The following is a 22,682-nucleotide window of genomic DNA, read 5'->3' on the forward strand; positions in this document are numbered from 1 at the left end:
CTGCAGGGTTTGACAGACAGACTTCTTAGTTTCCTAGTTTTCCATCATCCTCCCACCTAATCAACACCCCTCTAATACTGTGCCTGCTGTGCTCCCTATACAGGTTACACACAGATAGTTCCCCTTAAATAATTACTGGCACACAGTGTCCTAAAAAATAACTGCGCCCAGGAAACAGTGTCCCTGACACTAATAGTGTAAATATAATGTTCCCCAAAAATGAGTGTGCTAAGCTGATACCGTGCCAGGGTGCCCACCAAAGTAACAGTGCTCCCTAAAATCCCACCAAAAGAAATAATTATCTACCAGACAACACGTAGTAGTAATAGTGCCCCTACAGTAATAATGACCCCACTGTGTCCCAGAAGTAATAATGCTCCCATAGTGTTCATACTAGTATTCAAGTTCCTCATAGTCCCTCAACTGTAATAAAGACCACCATAATGTCCCCAGTGGTAATAATTCTCTTTATAATGTGCACCAGTACATAAAAGTGCCCTGTTGTGTGGCAGTATAAAAAAATATCTCCTCTTAGTGCCCCCTGTAGAGTCAATGTCCCCATAGTACCCTCATAATGTGTGCCAATGCCCTCTACTGTTTGCCAAAAAAAACCTCTTAGTGCCCCCAGTTAAGCCAAGGTCCCCATAGTGCCCTATAATTTGTGCCAGTATGAAATACTCCTATATCGTGTGCCTCCCCTTGTTCCCATGGTGCCTGACAATGTGCCAGTAAAAAATGCCCCCATAATGTGTGCCAGTATATAAAATAGGGTCACCAGTAGATGCCCCCATACTGCTCCCCCCTTTTTAGTGCCCCCCATGTCTGCCAATATATAAGATAGAGCCCCAGAAGATGCCCCCATAGTGCTCCTCTCCCCCCTTCTCCATAGTGCCCCCCATGTGTGCCAGTATATAACATAAGGTCCCCATAGTGCTCCTCCCACTCCATAGTACCCCCCATGTGTGCCAGTAACTAACATAGGGCCCCCATAGTGCTCCTCCCCCTCCTTAGTGCCCCCCATGTGTGCCAGTATATAAAATAGGGCCCCAATAGTACTCCCCCTCCATAGTGCCAGCATGTGTGTCAGTATTTAAAATAGGGCCACCCATAGTGCTCCCCCCTCCATAGTGCCCCCCTTGTGTGCCAGTATATAAAATAGGGCCCCAATAGTAGTCCCCCCCTCTATAGTGCCCCCATGTGTGTCAGTATTTAAAATAGGGCCCTCTATAGTGCCCCCATGTGTGTCAGTATTTAAAATAGAGCCCTCCATAGTGCCCCCCATGTGTGCCAATATATAAAATAGAGCCCTCCATAGTGCCCCCCATGTGTGCCAATATATAAAATAGGACCCCAATCGTACTCCCCCCCCTCCACAGTGCCCCCATGTGTGTTAGTATTTAAAATAGGGCCCCCATAGTGCTCCTCCTCCTCCATAGTGCCCATAAGATAGGGCCCCCAGTAGATGCCCCCATGAGTGCCAGATAGGGCCCCTAGTAAAGTGTAAATAAATAAAAATATAAACTCACATACTTACCTCCTTGCCGCTTTCAGCGATGCGATGCAGGCCTCTTCTGGCCTGTGTCCCACGCTGTATGGCTCAGGCGGCGTGATGACGTCATCGCACCGCCTGTTCCGTCCTCTGATAGGTTGCAGGCCTAGTGCCTGCAGCCTATCAGAGGAAGGGGAAGGGAGACGCCTCTCCCCTGCTCCGTCTCAGCATCCATCCGTATCGCTGTCCTAAGGACAGCGATACAGATGAATAGAGATGAGCGCTTCCACAATGGAAGCGCTCATGTCCCCCTGCTGCCGGTAGGAAGGGGCCCCCTCCTGCTCTGGGCCCCTGTGCAGCCGCACCGGCTGCACATGCGGTATGTCCGCCCCTGGATGGAATACTGCATATGTCACACTGGTACAGTATTCTCCAGGGACAATGGATGGAATACTGCATATGTCACAATGGTACAGTATTCTCCAGGGACAATGGATGGAACAATGTATATGTCACACTGGGCCAGCATCCTCAAATGACAATGGATGGAACACTGTATATGTCACACTGGGCCAGCATCCTCAAATGACAATGGATGGAACACTGTATATGTCACACTGGGCCAGCATCCTCCAGGGACAATGGATGGAATACAGTATATGTCACAATATTACAGCATCCTCCAGGGACAATGGATGGAATACTGCATATGTCACAATGGGCCAGCATCCTCAAATGACAATGGATGGAACACTGTATATGTCACACTGGGCCAGCATCCTCAAATGACAATGGATGGAACACTGTATATGTCACACTGGGCCAGCATCCTCCAGGGACAATGGATGGAATACAGTATATGTCACAATATTACAGCATCCTCCAGGGACAATGGATGGAATACTGCATATGTCACAATGGGCCAGCATCCTCAAATGACAATGGATGGAACACTGTATATGTCACACTGGGCCAGCATCCTCAAATGACAATGGATGGAACACTGTATATGTCACACTGGGCCAGCATCCTCCAGGGACAATGGATGGAATACAGCATATGTCACAATGGTACAGTATTCTCTAGGGACAATGGATGGAATACTGTATATGTCACAATGGTACAGTATTCTCCAGGGACAATGGATGGAATACTGTATATGTCACAATGGCACAGTATTCTCCAGGGACTATGGATGGAATACTGCATATGTCACAATGGTACAGTATTCTCCAGGGACAATGGATGGAATACAGTATATGTCACACTGGGCCAGCATCCTCCAGGGACAATGGATGGAATACAGCATATGTCACAATGGTACAATATTCTCCAGTGACAATGGATGGAATACAGATTATGTCACAATGGTACAGTATTCTCCAGGGACAATGGATGGAATACTGCATATGTCACAATGGGCCAGCATCCTCCAGGGACAATGGATGGAACACTGCATAGGTCACAATGGGCCAGCATCCTCAAATGACAATGAATGGAACACTGCATAGGTCACAATGGGCCAGCATCCTCCAGGGACAATGGATGGAATACGTTATATGTCACAATGGGCCAGCATCCTCAAATGACAATGGATGGAATACTGCATATGTCACAATGGTACAGTATTCTCCAGGGACAACGAATGGAACACTGCATATGTCACACTGGACCAGCATCCTCCAGGGACAATGGATGGAATACTGTATATGTCACTATGGTACAGTATTCTCCAGGGACAATGGATGGAACACTGTATATGTCACACTGGTACAGTATTCTCCAGGGACAATGGATGGAATACTGTATATGTCACACTGGGCCAGCATCCTCCAGGGACAATGAATGGAATACTGCATATGTCACTATGGTACAGTATTCTCCAGGGACAATGGATGGAATACTGTATATGTCACAATAGTACAGTATTCTCCAGGGACAATGGATGGAATACTGTATATTTCACAATAGGCCACCATTCTCCAGGGACAAAGGATGTATACTACACATGTCACAATGGGTCAGAATCCTCCAGAGGTAATAGATGAAATTCATATGTCACAATAGAACAGCATCCTCCAGGGACAATGGATGGAATCCTGAAAGTGTCACAATGGGTAACCATTCTTCTAGAACAATGGTTGTCTGAACACTGCATGTGTCATAATGGTCCGGAATCCTCCAGGAACAATGGATCAGCATCCCCCAGAGACAATTGAAGAAACACTGCATATGTCACAATGCTCTGGAATCCTGCAGGGACAAAGGTTAGTGCACATGTCACAATGGGCCACCATCCTCCAGGGACAATGAATGAAATACTACACATGTCACAATGGACCAGCATCTTCCAGGGGTAATGTATGAAACACTAATAGTGTCACAATGGGATAGTATTCTTCAGGAACAATGGTTGTCGGAACACTGCACGTGTAACAATGGCTAGCATCCTCTAGGGACAATACATGGAGTACTGAAAGTGTCATAATGGGCAACCATTCTCCTGGGACAATGACAATTGTCAGAACACTTCACATGTCACAATGGGCCAGCATCCTCCAGGGACAAAGGATGGAATACTGCATATGTCACAATGGCACAGTATCCTCCAGAGGTAATGGACAGAACATTGCATTTGTCACAAGGATCGGTCCAACATCTTCCAAGGAAAACTGATGGAACACTGCACATGTCACAATGTTCCAGCATGCTCCAGGGACAATGGACGGAATACAGCATATGTCACAATGGGCCAGCATGCTCCAGGGACAATGGACGGAATACTGCATATGTCACAATGGCCCAGCATCCTTCAGAGGTAATGGATGAAACACTGAAAGTGTCACAATGGGGCATTGTTCTTCTGGGATAATGGTTGTCGGAACACTGCACTTGTAACAATGGTCCAGAATACTCCAGGGACAATGGATGGAATACTACACATGTTACACTGGGACAGCATCCTCCAGGGACAATGAATCTTATGATATGATGCCATAACAGTGATTATCAGCTAGTATTATCTCCGTTGTGAATATATATACTCGATCCATCAACTACCACCACCTGCGCTGCAAACGCATGCTTAGGTCCTTCACGTGCCTCCATAACAGGCATCCTCAAACTGCCGCCCTCCAGCTTTTGTAAAACTACAACTCCCACAATGCCCTGCTGTAGGCTGATACCTGCAGGCTGTTCGGGCATGCTGGGAGTTGTAGTTTTGCAACAGCTGGAGGGCCGCATTTTGAGGATGCCTGATCCATAACATAGCAGACCTCTCACCAAGTGGAAGATCCCGGCCGACAAGCGAATAACCAACAACCACGTGGAACGCCGTGTGAATCGAGCCAAGTTAAGAGAGCGGTCGCAGCACGAAAAAGTTTGAACCTCAGCTAATATCGAAGTGAACCTGGGAGACACGGAGTGAGACCTAGCTTGGTGCCTCTACATATGAAGGATTTCCCTCTGGGTGGTAACGTAGCATCAACATTTTAATATGAACTATTAACAAATATTACATGAATTAATATACAACTAATAGCAGTAGAGACATTGGTTACTAACATTATCACTGGAGAGTTACTTGATTATTTATTTATCCATCAACTCATCATTACGGACTGTTTCTATAGGAACTATTTATAAAAAGGACGTATACATATTTTTTTATTTTATTTTAGTATCAATTAACTTTAAAAGAGGATCAACTATACATCATTGTCTGCAATTATATTTTTGCTACTATACATCAACAGATGGAAGCGATGTAATCATTGATTTACAGGAATTATTTATTTAATTGATATATGAATCATGATTCTATAATCTATATATCTATGTATTTACAATTATCAGGATTCATTTTGATAGGAGAATATACTAGAATCACAACGAACCAAAATAAAGGCTCAACCCTTAATGATAAAATTGAGAATTATCTCATGTTACGTAACTACCATGTATTGCTCGATACGCACATGCCTATGGCAAAAAAACCCAATATAAATTCCTATAAAAAGACTACCAGACCGCATGAAGTCAAAAGTACACTTTATTTTACGAAATTCATAGGCAAAAATCCATGTATTGAAAACAAGTGCAGGGAAATTGCGGCATCAACCGGAAGGGGGCACAATGGTAATAATTCATACTAATCCAACAAATAATTACAAGTTAAAGTGCAAAAAATGATAATACAAAATATAAAAAGACAGAATCAATTACCCATAGTGTGCCTCCTCCAGGAAGGCGCCAACCCTGACGCGCGTTTCGGCGAACATTCGTCTGGGGGTGGCGTCATCACTGCAGGACACCCACTAAATACTCAAACACCAATCACAACGTTCGATACCCACTGTCAAAATTGTATACACCTGGATCCCAAAGCTCATATGGAGCGTGCCGCATGTATGTGATGTAACACTTCACGTGACCTAGTATCAGATCACATGATGACGCCGGCAATCCCGCGTCATTTTTTCAAGTTTTTTTATTGAGTGACACATGGTTCTTAATTTTAAAAAATATATATTTTTATATATATTTTACATTGGATAACCTTATATATTATATTATACAGTGGTTATAAAAAGTCTACACACCCCTGTTAAAATGTCAGGTTTCTGTGATGTAGAAAAATGAGACAAAGATAAATCATTTCAGAACTTTTTCCACCTTTAACCACCTCCGGACCGCCTAACGCAGATTCGCGTTCCGGAGGTGGCAGCCCTGCGCAGAGTCACGCATATATGTGTCATCTCGCGCGAGCCAAGATTTCCTGTGAACGCGCGCAAACTTGCGCGCGCGCTCACAGAAACGGAAGGTAAGAGAGTTGATCTCCAGCCTGCCAGCGGCGATCGTTCGCTGGCAGGCTGGAGATGTGTTTTTTTTAACCCCTAACAGGTATATTAGACGCTGTTTTGATAACAGCGTCTAATATACCTGCTACCTGGTCCTCTGGTGGTCCCCTTTGTTTGGATCGACCACCAGAGGACACAGGTAGCTCAGTAATATGTTTCAACAAGCACCACTACACTACACCCCCCCCTGTCACTTATTAACCCCTTATTCACCCTTGATCACCCCTGATCACCCCTGATCCCCCCATATAGACTCCCTGATCACCCCCTTGTCATTGATTACCCCCCTGTCATTGATCAACCCCCTGTAAAGCTCCATTCAGATGTCCGCATGATTTTTACGGATCCACTGATAGATGGATCGGATCCGCAAAACGCATACGGACGTCTGAATGGAGCCTTACAGGGGCGTGATCAATGACTGTGGTGATCACCCCATATAGACTCCCTGATCACCCCCCTGTCATTGATTACCCCCCTGTCATTGATCACCCCCCTGTAAAGCTCCATTCAGATGTCCGCATGATTTTTACGGATCCACTGATAGATGGATCGGATCCGCAAAACGCATACGGACGTCTGAATGGAGCCTTACAGGGGCGTGATCAATGACTGTGGTGATCACCCCATATAGACTCCCTGATCACCCCCCTGTCATTGATTACCCCCCTGTCATTGATCAACCCCCTGTAAAGCTCCATTCAGATGTCCGCATGATTTTTACGGATCCACTGATAGATGGATCGGATCCGCAAAACGCATACGGACGTCTGAATGGAGCCTTACAGGGGCGTGATCAATGACTGTGGTGATCACCACATATAGACTCCCTGATCACCCCCCTGTCATTGATTACACCCCTGTCATTGATCAACCCCCTGTAAAGCTCCATTCAGATGTCTGCATGATTTTTACGGATCCACTGATAGATGGATCGGATCCGCAAAACGCATACGGACGTCTGAATGGAGCCTTACAGGGGCGTGATCAATGACTGTGGTGATCACCCCATATAGACTCCCTGATCACCCCCCTGTCATTGATTACACCCCTGTCATTGATCAACCCCCTGTAAAGCTCCATTCAGATGTCCACATGATTTTTACGGATCCACTGATAGATGGATCGGATCCGCAAAACGCATACGGACGTCTGAATGGAGCCTTACAGGGGCGTGATCAATGACTGTGGTGATCACCCCATATAGAATCCCTGATCACCCCCCTGTCATTGATCACCCCCCCTGTCATTGATCACCCCCCTGTCAGGCTGCATTCAGATGTCCGCATGATTTTTACGGATCCACGGATACATGGATCGGATCCGCAAAACACATACGGACATCTGAATGGAGCCTTACAGGGGCGTGATCAATGACGGAGGTGATCACCCCATATAGACTCTCTGATCACCCCCCTGTCATTGATCACCCCCCCTGTCATTGATCACCCCCCTGTCATTGATCACCCCCCTGTAAGGCTCCATTCAGACATTTTTTTGGCCCAAGTTTTTAGCGGAATTTTTTTTTTTTTTTCTTACAAAGTCTCATATTCCACTAGCTTGTGTCAAAAAATAAAATCTCACATGAACTCACCATACCCCTCACGGAATCCAAATGCGTAAAATTTTTTAGACATTTATATTCCAGACTTCTTCTCACGCTTTAGGGCCCCTAGAATGCCAGGGCAGTATAAATACCCCACATGTGACCCCATTTCGGAAAGAAGACACCCCCAGGTATTCCGTGAGGGGCATATTGAGTCCATGAAAGATTGAAATTTTTGTCCCAAGTTAGCGGAACGGGAGACTTTGTGAGAAAAAAATAAAAAATATCAATTTCCGCTAACTTGTGGCAAAAAAAAAAAATTCTATGAACTCGCCATGCCCCTCATTGAATACCTTGGGTGTCTTCTTTCCAAAATGGGGTCACATGTGGGGTATTTATACTGCCCTGGCATTCTAGGGGCCCCAAAGCGTGAGAAGAAGTCTGGTATCCAAATGTCTAAAAATGCCCTCCTAAAAGGAATTTGGGCACCTTTGCGCATCTAGGCTGCAAAAAAGTGTCACACATCTGGTATCTCCGTACTCAGGAGAAGTTGGGGAATGTGTTTTGGGGTGTCATTTTACATATACCCATGCTGGGTGAGAGAAATATCTTGGTCAAATGCCAACTTTGTATAAAAAAATGGGAAAAGTTGTCTTTTGCCAAGATATTTCTCTCACCCAGCATGGGTATATGTAAAATGACACCCCAAAACACATTCCCCAACTTCTCCTGAATACGGCGATACCACATGTGTGACACTTTTTTGCAGCCTAGGTGGGCAAAGGGGCCCATATTCCAAAGAGCACCTTTAGGATTTCACAGGTCATTTACCTACTTACCACACATTAGGGCCCCTGGAAAATGCCAGGGCAGTATAACTACCCCACAAGTGACCCCATTTTGGAAAGAAGACACCCCAAGGTATTCCGTGAGGGGCATGGCGAGTTCCTAGAATTTTTTATTTTTTGTCACAAGTTAGTGGAAAATGATGATTTTTTTTTGGATTTTTTTTTTCTTACAAAGTCTCATATTCCACTAACTTGTGACAAAAAATAAAAACTTCCATGAACTCACTATGCCCATCAGCGAATACCTTGGGGTGTCTTCTTTCCAAAATGGGGTCACTTGTGGGGTAGTTATACTGCCCTGGCATTCTAGGGGCCCAAATGTGTGGTAAGGAGTAGTGATGTCGCGAACATAAAATTTTCAGTTCGCGAACAGCGAACGCGAACTTCCGCAAATGTTCGCGAACTGGCGAACCGGGCGAACCGCCATAGACTTCAATAGACAGGCGAATTTTAAAACCCACAGGGACTCTTTCTGGCCACAATAGTGATGAGAAAGTTGTTTCAAGGGGTCTAACACCTGGACTGTGGCATGCCGGAGGGGGATCTATGGCAAAACTCCCATGGAAAATTACGTAGTGGACGCAGAGTCGGGTTTTAATCCATAAAGGGCATAAATCAACTAACATTCCTAAATTGTTTGGAATAACGTGCTTTAAAACATCTAAAAATTAAATGCCTTATTTATCGGCAAGCTACTGTGCCACCCGGTATCAGTGGTTGGCACTGGCAGTGGGCACACTACAGTCAGTGGAAGCGGGCCTGACACACACTGGCAGCAGGCAAGCAACTGAAATTACACTAAAGTGTAAAAATTAAATGCCTTATTTATCGGCAAGCTACTGTGCCACCCGGTATCAGTGGTTGGCACTGGCAGTGGGCACACTACAGTCAGTGGAAGCGGGCCTGACACACACTGGCAGCAGGCAAGCAACTGAATTTAGACTACTGTCTAAAAATTAAATGCCTTATTTATCGGCAAGCTACTGTGCCACCCGGTATCAGTGGTTGGCACTGGCAGTGGGCACACTACAGTCAGTTGAAGTCGGCCTGACACACACTAGCAGCAGGCAAGCAGCTGAAATTACATTAAAGTGTAAAAATTAAATGCCTTTTTTAAGCAAAGTCCTGTGCCAGCCGGTATGAGTGGTGGGCACTGGCAGTGGGCACACTACAGTCAGTGGAAGTCAGCCTGACACACACTGGCAGGCAACTAACCTTAGATTAAAGTGTAAAAATTAAGTGCCTATTTTTTAAGCAAAGTCCTGTGCCACTCGGTATGACAGGGGTGGGCACTGGCAGTGGGCACACTACAGTCAGTTGAAGTCGGCCTGACACACACTAGCAGCAGGCAAGCAGCTGAAATTACATTAAAGTGTAAAAATTAAATGCCTTTTTTAAGCAAAGTCCTGTGCCAGCCGGTATGAGTGGTGGGCACTGGCAGTGGGCACACTACAGTCAGTGGAAGTCAGCCTGACACACACTGGCAGGCAACTAACCTTAGATTAAAGTGTAAAAATTAAGTGCCTATTTTTTAAGCAAAGTCCTGTGCCACTCGGTATGACAGGGGTGGGCACTGGCAGTGGGCACACTACAGTCAGTTGAAGTCGGCCTGACACACACTAGCAGCAGGCAAGCAGCTGAAATTACATTAAAGTGTAAAAATTAAATGCCTTTTTTAAGCAAAGTCCTGTGCCAGCCGGTATGAGTGGTGGGCACTGGCAGTGGGCACACTACAGTCAGTGGAAGTCAGCCTGACACACACTGGCAGGCAACTAACCGTAGATTAAAGTGTAAAAATTAAGTGCCTATTTTTTAAGCAAAGTCCTGTGCCACTCGGGATGACAGGGGTGGGCACTGGCAGTGGGCACACTACAGTCAGTTGAAGTCGGCCTGACACACACTGGCAGGCAACTAACCTTAGATTAAAGTGTAAAAATTAAGTGCCTATTTTTTAAGCAAAGTCCTGTGCCACTCGGGATGACAGGGGTGGGCACTGGCAGTGGGCACACTACAGTCAGTGGAAGTCAGCCTGACACACACTGGCAGGCAACTAACCTTAGATTAAAGTGTAAAAATTAAGTGCCTATTTTTTAAGCAAAGTCCTGTGCCACTCGGGATGACAGGGGTGGGCACTGGCAGTGGGCACACTACAGTCAGTTGAAGTCGGCCTGACACACACTGGCAGGCAACTAACCTTAGATTAAAGTGTAAAAATTAAGTGCCTATTTTTTAAGCAAAGTCCTGTGCCACTCGGGATGACAGGGGTGGGCACTGGCAGTGGGCACACTACAGTCAGTTGAAGTCGGCCTGACACACACTGGCAGGCAACTAACCTTAGATTAAAGTGTAAAAATGAAGTGCCTTTTTTTTAAGCAAAGTCCTGTGCCACACGGGATGACAGGGGTGGGCACTGGCAGTGGGCACACTACAGTCAGTTGAAGTCGGCCTGACACACACTAGCAGCAGGCAAGCAGCTGAAATTACACTAAAGTGTAAAAATTAAATGCCTTTTTTATGCAAAGTCCTGTGCCAGCCGGTATGAGTGGTGGGCACTGGCAGTGGGCACACTACAGTCAGTGGAAGTCAGCCTGACACACACTGGCAGGCAACTAACCTTAGATTAAAGTGTAAAAATTAAGTGCCTTTTTTTAAGCAAAGTCCTGTGCCACACGGAATGACAGGGGTGAGCACTGGCAGTGGGCACACTACAGTCTGTGGGCCTGCAGCTCCTCACACACAGGCAGGCCAGGCAACTGCAATATGTATATAAAGGAAAAAAAAAAAGCAGACTAATGTTGCAGCCCTAAAAAGGGCTTTTTGGGGTGCTGTCAGGACGCTGTCCTTACAGCAGAGATCAGATGAGTCTTTCAGGACTGGAGTGGACACTGAATTCACTAGCCTAGCTATCGATTTCCCAATTAAATCAGCAGCAGTTACAGTCTCCCTCCTCTCACTAAGACTGCAGCTTCAGAATGAATCTAAAATGGATGCTGTGCAGGAGGTGGGAGGGTCTGGGAGGGAGGGTATGCTGCTGATTGGCTGGAATGTGTCTGCTGACTGTGAGGTACAGGGTCAAAGTTTGCTCAATGATGATGTATAGGGGGCGGACCGAACATCGCATGTGTTCGCCCGGCAGAGGCGAACGCGAACAAGCTATGTTCGCCGGGAACTGTTCGCCGTCGGATAGTTCGGGCCATCTCTAGTAAGGAGTTTGAAATCAAATTCTGTAAAAAATGACCAGTGAAATCCGAAAGGTGCTCTTTGGAATATGGGCCCCTTTGCCCACCTAGGCTGCAAAAAAGTGTCACACATGTGGTATCTCCGTATTCAGGAGAAGTTGGGGAATGTGTTTTGGGGTGTCATTTTACATATACCCATGCTGGATGAGAGAAATATCTTGGCAAAAGACAACTTTTACCATTTTTTTATACAAAGTTGTCTTTTGCCAAGATATTTCTCTCACCCAGCATGGGTATATGTAAAATGACACCCCAAAACACATTCTCCAACTTCTCCTGAATACGGAGATACCACATGTGTGACACTTTTTTGCAGCCTAGGTGGACAAAGGGGCCCACATTCCAAAGAGCACCTTTCGGATTTCACCAGCCATTTTTTACAGAATTTGATTTCAAACTCCTTACCACACATTTCGGCCCCTAGAATGCCAGGGCAGTATAACTACCCCACAAGTGACCCCATTTTGGAAAGAAGACATCCCAAGGTATTCGCTGATGGGCATAGTGAGTTCATGGAAGTTTTTATTTTTTGTCACAAGTTAGTGGAATATGAGACTTTGTAAGAAAAAAAAATCATCATTTTCCGCTAACTTGTGACAAAAAATTAAAAGTTCTATGAACTCACTATGCCCATCAGCGAATACCTTAGGGTGTCTACTTTCCGAAATGGGGTCATTTGTGGGGTATTTGTACTGTCTGGCCATTGTAGAACCTCAGGAAACATGACAGGTGCTCAGAAAGTCAGAGCTGCTTCAAAAAGCGGAAATTCACATTTTTGTACCATAGTTTGTAAACGCTATAACTTTTACCCAAACCATTTTTTTTTTTACCCAAACATTTTTTTTTTTATCAAAGACATGTAGAACAATAAATTTAGAGCAAAATTTATATATGGATCTCGTTTTTTTTGCAAAATTTTACAACTGAAAGTGAAAAATGTCATTTTTTTGCAAAAAAAATCATTAAATTTCGATTAATAACAAAAAAGTAAAAATGTCAGCAGCAATGAAATACCACCAAATGAAAGCTCTATTAGTGAGAAGAAAAGGAGGTAAAATTCATTTGGGTGGTAAGTTGCATGACCGAGCATCAAATGGTGAAAGTAGTGTAGGTCAGAAGTGTAAAAAGTGGCCTGGTCTTTCAGGGTGTTTAAGCCATGGGGCTGAGGTGGTTAATGTGACCTATAAACTGTACAACTCAATTGAAAAACAAACTGAAATATTTTAGGTAGAGGGAAGAAAAAATATAAAAATAGAATAATATGGTTGCATAAGTGTGCACACCCTTAAACTAATACTTTGTTGAAGCACTTTTTTATTTTATTACAGCACTCAGTCTTTTTGGGTATGAGTCTATCAGCATGGCACATTTTGACTTGGCAAGAGTTGCCCACTCTTCTTTGCAAAAACACTCCAAATCTGTCAGATTGCGAGGGCATCTCCTGTGCACAGCCCTCTTCAGATCACTCCACAGATTTTCAATCGGATTCAGGTCTGGGCTCTGGTTGGGCCATTCCAAAACTTTAATCTTCTTCTGGTGAAGCCATTCTTTTGTTGATTTAGATGTATGCTTTGGGCTGTTGTCATGCTGAAAGATGAAGTTCCTCTTCATGTTCAGCTTTCTAGCAGAAGCCTGAAGGTTTTGTGCCAATATTGACTGGTATTTGGAACTGTTCATAATTCCCTCCAGCTTAACTAAGGCCCTAGTTCCAGCTGAAGAAAAACAGCCCCACAACATGATGCTGCCACCACCATGCTTCACTGTGGGTATGGTGTTCTTTTGGTGATGTGCAGTGTTGTTTTTGCGCCAAACATATCTTTTGGAATTATGGCCAAAAGGTTCAACCTTGGTTTCATCGGACCATAACACCTTTTCCCACATGTTTTTGGGAGACTTCAGATGTGTTTTTGCAAAATGTAGCCTGGATTGGATGTTTTTCTTCGTAAGAAAAGGCTTTCGTCTTGGCACTCTACCCCATAGCCCAGACATATGAAGAATACGGGAGATTGTTGTCACGTGTACCACACAGCCAGATATTCCTGCAGCTCCTTTAATGTTGCTGTAGGACTCTTGGTAGCCTCCCAGACCAGTTTTCTTCTCGTCTTTTCATCAATTTTGGAGGGGCGTCCAGTTCTTGGTAATGTCACTGTTGTGCCATATTTTCTCCACTTGATGATGACTGTCTTCACTGTGTTCCATGGTATATCTAATGCCTTGGAAATTCTTTTGTACCCTTCTCCTGACTGATACCTTTTAACAATGAGATCCCTCTGATGCTTTGGAAGCTCTCTGTGGACCATGGCTTTTGCTGTGGGATGCGACTAAGAAAATTTCAGGAAAGACCAACTAGAGCAGCTGAACTTTATTTGGGGTTAATCAGAGGCACTTTAAATGATGGCAGGTGTATGCTGACTCCTATTTAACATGATTTTGAATGTGATTGCTTAATTCTGAACACAGCTACATCCCCAGTTATAAGAGGGTGTGCACACTTATGCAACCACATTATTATTTTTTCTTTTTTTTTTCTTTCCTCCACCTAAAAGATTTCAGTTTGTTTTTCAATTGAGTGGTACAGTTTATAGGTCACATTAAAGGTGGAAAAAGTTCTGAAATAATTTATCTTTGTCTCATTTTTTTACAGCACATAAACCTGACATTTTAACAGGGGTGTATAGACTTTTTATATCCACTGTATATAGTCTTAGTGTTTAGTCATTCACATTGCTATATTTGAGTATTTCTTATTATTGCTATTAATGTATTATCACTACACGATTTTTGATATGTCATTCATTTACATTATTGTAATAATTTTATATTAGTTGTGTTTGAATTGATTATATTTTTAACGGGGTAATGCCAGGCCTGTGCATACGTAATTATCTATCTGATGCTGCCGGCGTCATCATGTGATCTGATACTAGGTCACGTGACCGATTTATCACCTGACGTGGTACGTTACATACATGCAGCCTGCTCCGTATGAGCTTTGGGTTCCAGGTGTATAAAATTTTTGAAAATGTGTATCAAGCGTTGTGTGTTTGTTAGTATTTAGTGTGTGTCCTGCAGTGATGACGCCACCCCCAGACTGAAGGTTCGCCGAAACACGCGTCTGGGTTGGCGCCATCCCGGGGGAGGCACACTATGGGTAATTGATTCTGTCCTTTTATATTTTGTATTATCATTTTTTGCACTTGCACTTTAACTTGTAATTATTTGGTGGATTAGTATGAATTATTACCATTGTGCCCCCTTCCAGTTGATGCCGCCATTTCCCTGCACTTGTTTTTAATGCATGGATATTTTTTCCTATGAATTTCGTAAATAAAGTGTCGTTTTTGACTTCATGCGGTCTGGTAGTCTTTTATAGAAATTTAGAATCACAACGAGCAGATTTTCTATTCAGTATTATTTTATAATTTTTTGGTGTTTTTTATTTAAATGGTATTTTTTATGTATTATGTATCAAGTATTAAAATGATATAATGAACAATTAATTCAATATAGACCATTTTTAAGGCTGTACTGGATGTTACCTTGGAACCAAACCCGAGTTCGGGAAAAGGTTTTTAACAGTAGATATACATTTTTGAAGTTATTAACCGAAGTCTCACGAGACTTCACGAAGTAATAACTTTGGCTCATCTGAGCCAATACATTCTGATACTGTACGGAGCTCTTACTCTGTACGGTATTCAAATGAAGTTTTATGCAAATCGACTTCGAATTCGATTCGCTCATCCCTAGTCACAATGGGCCAGCATTCTCCAGGGACAATGGATGGAATACAGCATATGTCACACTGGGCCAGCATCCTCCAGAGGTAATGGATGAATCACTGAAAGTGTCACAATAGGATAGTATTCTTCAGGAACAATGGTTGTCGGAACATTGCACATGTCACAATGGGTCAGCATCCTCCAGGAACATAGTCACATAGTTTATAAGGCTGAAAAAAGACATCTGTCCATCCAGTTCGGCCTGTTATCCTGCAAGTTGATCCAGAGGAAGGAAAATAAACCCTGTGAGGTAGAAGCAAATTTTTCCCACTTTAGGGGGGAAAAAATCCTTCCCAACTCCAATCAGGCAATCAGAATAACTCCCTGGATCAACAACCCATCTCTAGTTACTATAGCCTGTAATATTACGCTCCAGAAATACATCCAGACCCCTCTTGAACTCTTTTAGTGAATTCCCCATCACCACCTCCTCAGGCAGAGAGTTTCATAGTCTCACTGCTCTTACCGTAAAGAATCCTCTTCTATGTTTGTGTACAAACCTTCTTTCCTCCAGACGCAGAGGATGTCCCCTCGTCACAGTCCTGGGGATAAATAGATGATGGGAGAGATCTCTGTACTGACCACTGATATATTTATACATAGTTATTAGATCCCCCCCTTAGTTGTCTTTTTTCTAAAGTGAATAACTCTAATTTTGATAATCTTTCAGGGTACTGTAGTCCACTCCTTCCAGTTATTACTTGAGTTGCCCTCCTCTGGACCCTCTCCAGCTCTGCTATGTCTGCCTTGTTCACAGGAGCCCAGAACTGTACACAGTACGCCATGTGTGGTATGACTTGTGATTTGTAAAGTGGTAGGACTATGTTCTTATCACGGGCATCTATGCCCCTTCTGATGCAACCCATTATCTTGTTGGCCTTGGCAGCAGCTGCCTGACACTGGTTTCTACAGCTTAGTCTGCTGTTCCCTAAAATTCCTAGATCCTTTTCCATGTTAGCGTTACACAGTGTTTTACCATTTAGTATGTACAGGTGACTTGCATTATTCCTTCTCATGTACATAACCTTAATTACTTTACACAGTTTAGTGTCATCTGCAAAAATTTATATTTTACTGTGCAAGCCTTCTACAAGATCATTAATAAATTTTTTTGAAGAGAATAGGGCCCAATACTGACCCCTAAGGTAACCCACTAGTGACAGTGACCCAATCTGAGTGTGTACCATTAATAACCACCCTTTTTTCTATCACTGAGCCAGTTACTTACCCACATACAGACATTTTCTCCCAATCCAAGCGTTCTTATTTTATATACTAACCTTTTATGTGGTACAGTGTCAAATGCTTTGGAGAAGTCCAGATATACGACATCCATTGATTCACCATGGTCAAGTCTAGAACTTACCTTCTCATAGAAACTGATTAAATTAGTTTGACATGACCTATCCCTCATGAAGCCATGCTGATATGGCATTATTTGCTTATTTCCGTTGAGATGCTCTAAGATAGCATCTCTTAGAAAACCTTCAGTTTACCCACAACAGATGTTAAGGATAGTTTCCAGACTCTGATTTTGGACCCTTTTTGAATATTAGCACCACATTTGCTATGCGCCAATCCTGTGGAATGCTACCTGTCAATATAGAGTCCTTAAATATCAGAAATAAGGGTCTGGCTATGACATTACGTAATTCTGTTAGGATACGGGGGGTGTATGCCATCTGATCCTGGCAATTTGTCTATTTTAATATTTTTTAAGATGTTGCTGTACCTATTCCTGGGTCAGACAGGGCACTTTTAATTGGTGATTTACTCTTACATTCTGCATTTCATCTGACAGTTTATTTTCTTCAGTGAATACAGTGGAGAAAAAATATTTAATAGCTTTGCTTTCTCCTCATTGCTCTCTGCAACTCCCCCCTCATTACTCTGTAAAGGGCCGACACCTTCAGAATTATACTTTTTACCATTTATATAATTGAAGAACATTTTAGGGTTAGTTTTACTCTCTTTGGCAATTAATTAATTTCTCGGTCTCTAGTTTGGCTGCTTTTATTTGTCTTTTACATATTCTACTTTTTTCCTTGTATTTTTTCAGTGCTTCCTCGTTACCCTCCTGTTTTAGTCATTTAATGCTTTCTTTTTGTCATGTATTGATTTCTTTACATTTTTATTTATCCACATTGTTTTTTTCTTGTTCCTTAACCTTTTATTCCCATAAGGTATGTACCTCTCACAATTAGATTTTAGGATGCTTTTAAAAATATCCCATTTTGTGGCTGTATTTTTGAGGACTTTGTCCCATTTAGTTAGGCCTATTGCCTCTCTTAGTTGGCTAAATTGTGCTTTTTTGAAGTTTGATATTTTTGTTCCTCCCTGAAGAAACACTCTTATTTTGAATGACAATTGGAAGGTTATTACTTTATGGTCACTATTTCCCAGGTGTCCCTCCAACCTGCCCATCTGTTGTTCTGTCAGGTCTATTTGTTTTATTTTAAAAAGATATTTCATTAATGCAGCAAATGTCACAACACATTATGCGTTATCAGTACACCAAATAGAGGAGCATACAATGTAACCATCATACAGAGATATACAGTACAGTGAATTAATGTGTCCGATGTTAGATAGGCAGACTAACAAAGTGTTGCATTTTCCAATCAACACTATAGTTTTAAAAAAATTTATGACTTGAGAACCTTCTTCTGAACACAGAACAAAACATTCCGTTAATGTAAACTGATGCAGCCTGGTGGGAAGGAGGATCAGGTAAGTACTTACACACCATTAAAGCAGGTAATTAAGTGAAATTCATAAGTTTTTTCCAGGCACCCCATATACATTCAAACTGGGATGTCGAATTAAACTCCCAATGTGCAATTTGTTCCATTCGGTAAACCTGATCACATCTGCTAAGCCAGTGTGAAATAACAGGGGAAGCTGCATCTTTCCAGTGTGTTGCAATTGTTATTCGCGCTGTCGCTAACAAATGTTGGCACAGAAGTTCCTCCTGCTTCGAGAATGAGGTGAGTGGGATAATCCCCAGAAGGCAGATCTGTGGTGATTGGGTTACCCCATTTTTGCAGAGTTTGGTCAGTGTCTCACAAACACGTGTCCAATAAGGGACTATCAGTGGGCACGTCCATCAAATGTGCAGAAATGTACCGGTGTCTTGGAGACATCTCCGAAATGTCAGTGGAGTTGTCGGAAACTGTTTATGTATTCTCTCTGGGGTGTAATACCACCTTGTGAGAATTTTGTAAAAGTTCTCTTGCAAGCGCGCACATCTCGATACTCTAGGAGACCTAATGTGTCACGAGGGTGTCAAGAGCCACGCCTGACTCCGTTATACCCGGGGTCAGGAAGTCGCAGCGGGTGGCTGCGCGCTCTATGTCTAAAGACAGTAGCTTTCTGGGTTTGCCTTGCAATCCTTTTTGGCTCACTCAGGGATCCGTAGCTTCTCCTCCTCAGCTGTTTCTTGTCCAGCAATCCCAACCTCCTTATATTCCCATCTCTCACTTCTCTGGTTGCCAGATATAGAGCTTCCTGCCTGGACTTTTATACTGACCCACTGGAGCTGTGTTGCTGTGTTCCCTGGTTGTTGTTCCAGAACGTTACCCTCCGGATCCCTGTGGGCCTTGGTGGTCTGCTGTTGTCGCCCACCTGGGATTATATGTTTGTCTGTATTGTCTGTCCTCCCCTTGGTGTTTTCCTCTTAGTGTCAGTGGTGCGGACTAGTGATCCCACCGCCCGTTCACTACATAGGGCTCATCTTAGGGAAAGCCAGGGTTTAGGCACGTGATCGGTGTATGGGTGAGGAACCCGTCTAGGGACGTCAGGGCAGTCAGGTGCCAGCCGCAAGGTGAGTCAGGGGTCACCATCTTTCCCTCTCCCTTGGACAGGGCCTTCCCATTTCCCTCCTTTTGCGTGACGCCGGTCATTACATTATATCTGGCCCTTATTTTGACTAGGAAGGGGACTGATTTTTCTAAATGGTCTGACGCCGCTAAAATTGCTTTTTCCTCTCTAAAAGAGAGGTTTACCTCGGCACCTGTACTAATCCAACCTGATGTCTCCCAGCCTTTTATTGTTGAAGTAGATGCGTCAGAGGTGGGAGTGGGGGCGGTGCTGTCTCAGGGTCCGTCTCCTGGCACATGGCGTCCTTGTGCGTTCTTTTCTAAAAAACTATCTGCAGCAGAGAAGAACTATGATATTGGCAATAGGGAACTATTAGCTATTAAACTAGCATTTGAAGAATGGCGTCACTTTTTAGAGGGGGCAATCCACCCCGTCACTGTGATTACAAACCACAAAAACCTTCTGTACCTCGAATCAGCTAAGCGTCTCACCCCTAGACAAGCTAGGTGGTCGCTATTTTTTACCAGGTTTAACTTTGTTATTACCTATCGTCCTGGGGCAAAAAATACCAAGGCAGATGCACTATCTCGTTGTTTCCCTGGAGGGGGTAATGTGAGTGATCCGGTACCCATTGTACAAAGAGGAGTGGTTGTCTCTGCGGTACACTCTGTTCTGGAGGGGAAGGAGTTAGAGGCCCAGGGGGACGCCCCGTCTCTTGCCCCTCAGAGAAATTGTTTGTACCGTGAAACCTGCGTCTCGAATTATTAAAGGAACATCATAATTCGGCACTTGCTGGGCACCCGGGTAGTAAAGCAACCTTGGAGCTATTGTCTCGTCATTTTTGGTGGCCAAGGTTGCGTCAGGATGTAATGGATTTTGTGTCTTCCTGTTCTACTTGTGCGCGCGCGAAAGTCTCTCATACACATCCTGCAGGGTCTTTATTGCCACTTGTCATTCCCAATAGGCCATGGACACATCTGTCAATGGATTTTATCACTGACTTACCTTTGTCTGCGGGTAAAACAGTTATCTTGGTAGTAGTGGACAGGTTTAGCAAAATGGTACACTTCATTGCGTTACCCGCACTACCTAATGCTAAGACTCTTGCTCAGGTATTCATCAGTGAAATCGTGAAGCTTCACGGGGTCCCTTCCGATGTTGTTTCGGATCGGGGAACCCAGTTTATTTCTAAATTTTGGAAAGCTTTTTGTTCCCGTTTGGGGGTACACTTGTCCTTTTCCTCAGCTTTCCATCCTCAGTCGAATGGACAGACTGAGCGTACCAACCAAAACCTTGAGACATATCTAAGATGTTTTGTGTCTGAAAACCAAGAGGTGTGGTCATCATATTTACCGTTAGCCGAGTTTGCCATAAATAATCGCCGTCAGGAATCTACTGGCAAGTCACCATTTCTTGGTGCATATGGTTTTCCTCCCCAATTCTGTACTTTCAAAGAGGGGGGGTCTTCTGGGGTTCCCGAAGAGGATGTATGGCAGAAAGTGCAAGCTAATTTGAAAAATATGGGAGGTAAATATAAATGCATGGCTGATAAGAGACGGTCGCCAGGTCCGGACCTAGGCGTGAATGACTATGTGTGGTTGTCTACTAGGAATATTAAATTAAAGGTTCCCTCTTGGAAACTGGGTCCTAGGTTCATTGGCCCTTACAAAATAGTAGCCATCATTAACCCCGTGGCTTTTCGCCTGGAGCTACCTCAGACTTTTAAAATCCATAACGTCTTCCATAAGTCGTTACTCAAGAAGTATGTTCCACCTCTAGAACCGTCAACGCTCCCACCTCCTCCTGTTGTTGTGGATGGTAATCTAGAGTTTCAAATATCCAAAATTGTTGATTCTCGTCGGGTCCGCCGCTCTCTTCAATATCTGGTGCATTGGAGGGGTTACGGTCCCGAGGAAAGAATGTGGGTTCCAGCGTCTGAGGTAAACGCCGACAGGTTAGTTCGGGCTTTTCATGCCTCTCATCCTGAGAGACCTAGTCCTGAGTGTCCGGAGGCCCCTCGTAGAGAGGGGGGTACTGTCACGAGGGTGTCAAGAGCCACGCCTGACTCCGTTATACCCGGGGTCAGGAAGTCGCAGCGGGTGGCTGCGCGCTCTATGTCTAAAGACAGTGCTGTTTATTAATGGTAGCTTTCTGGGTTTGCCTTGCAATCCTTTTTGGCTCACTCAGGGATCCGTAGCTTCTCCTCCTCAGCTGTTTCTTGTCCAGCAATCCCAACCTCCTTATATTCCCATCTCTCACTTCTCTGGTTGCCAGATATAGAGCTTCCTGCCTGGACTTCTATACTGACCCACTGGAGCTGTGTTGCTGTGTTCCCTGGTTGTTGTTCCAGAACATTACCCTCCGGATCCCTGTTGGGCCTTGGTGGTCTGCTGTTGTCGCCCACCTGGGATTATATGTTTGTCTGTATTGTCTGTCCTCCCCTTGGTGTTTTCCTCTTAGTGTCAGTGGTGCGGACTAGTGATCTCACCGCCCCGTTCACTACATAGGGCTCATCTTAGGGAAAGCCAGGGTTTAGGCACGTGATCGGCGTACGGGTGAGGAACCCGTCTAGGGACGTCAGGGCAGTCAGGTGCCAGCCGCAAGGTGAGTCAGGGGTCACCATCTTTCCCTCTCCCTTGGACAGGGCCTTCCCATTTCCCTCCTTTTGCGTGACGCCGGTCATTACATAATGTCACTGTCAGGTCTATTTGTTAATACTAAGTCCAGTGTGGCCGTCTCTCTAGTCGGGTCCTGAACCAGTTGGGAAAGGTAATTGTCTTTGGTTATTGCCAAGAACCTGTTTCCTTTATGAGATGTACAGGTTTCAGTTTCCCAGTCTATATCTGGGTGATTGAAGTCCCCCATAATAACAACCTCATGATTTGCCGCCTCATCTATTTCGTTTAGTAGTAGATTTTCTGTGGACTCTGGTATATTAGGTGGCCTATGATAAACTCCTATTAGTATTTTATTTTTGTTTTTTCCTCCATGTATTTCTACCCACAGTGACTCCACATGTTCATGTCCCTCACTTATACAGTATCTTGCCGGAGTGTGGGCTTTAGACTGGACTTTACATAAACGCAATGGAAAGTTTCAC

This window comes from Bufo bufo, chromosome 1 (genome assembly GCF_905171765.1).
Source record: "Bufo bufo chromosome 1, aBufBuf1.1, whole genome shotgun sequence".
NCBI lineage: Eukaryota > Metazoa > Chordata > Amphibia > Anura > Bufonidae > Bufo > Bufo bufo.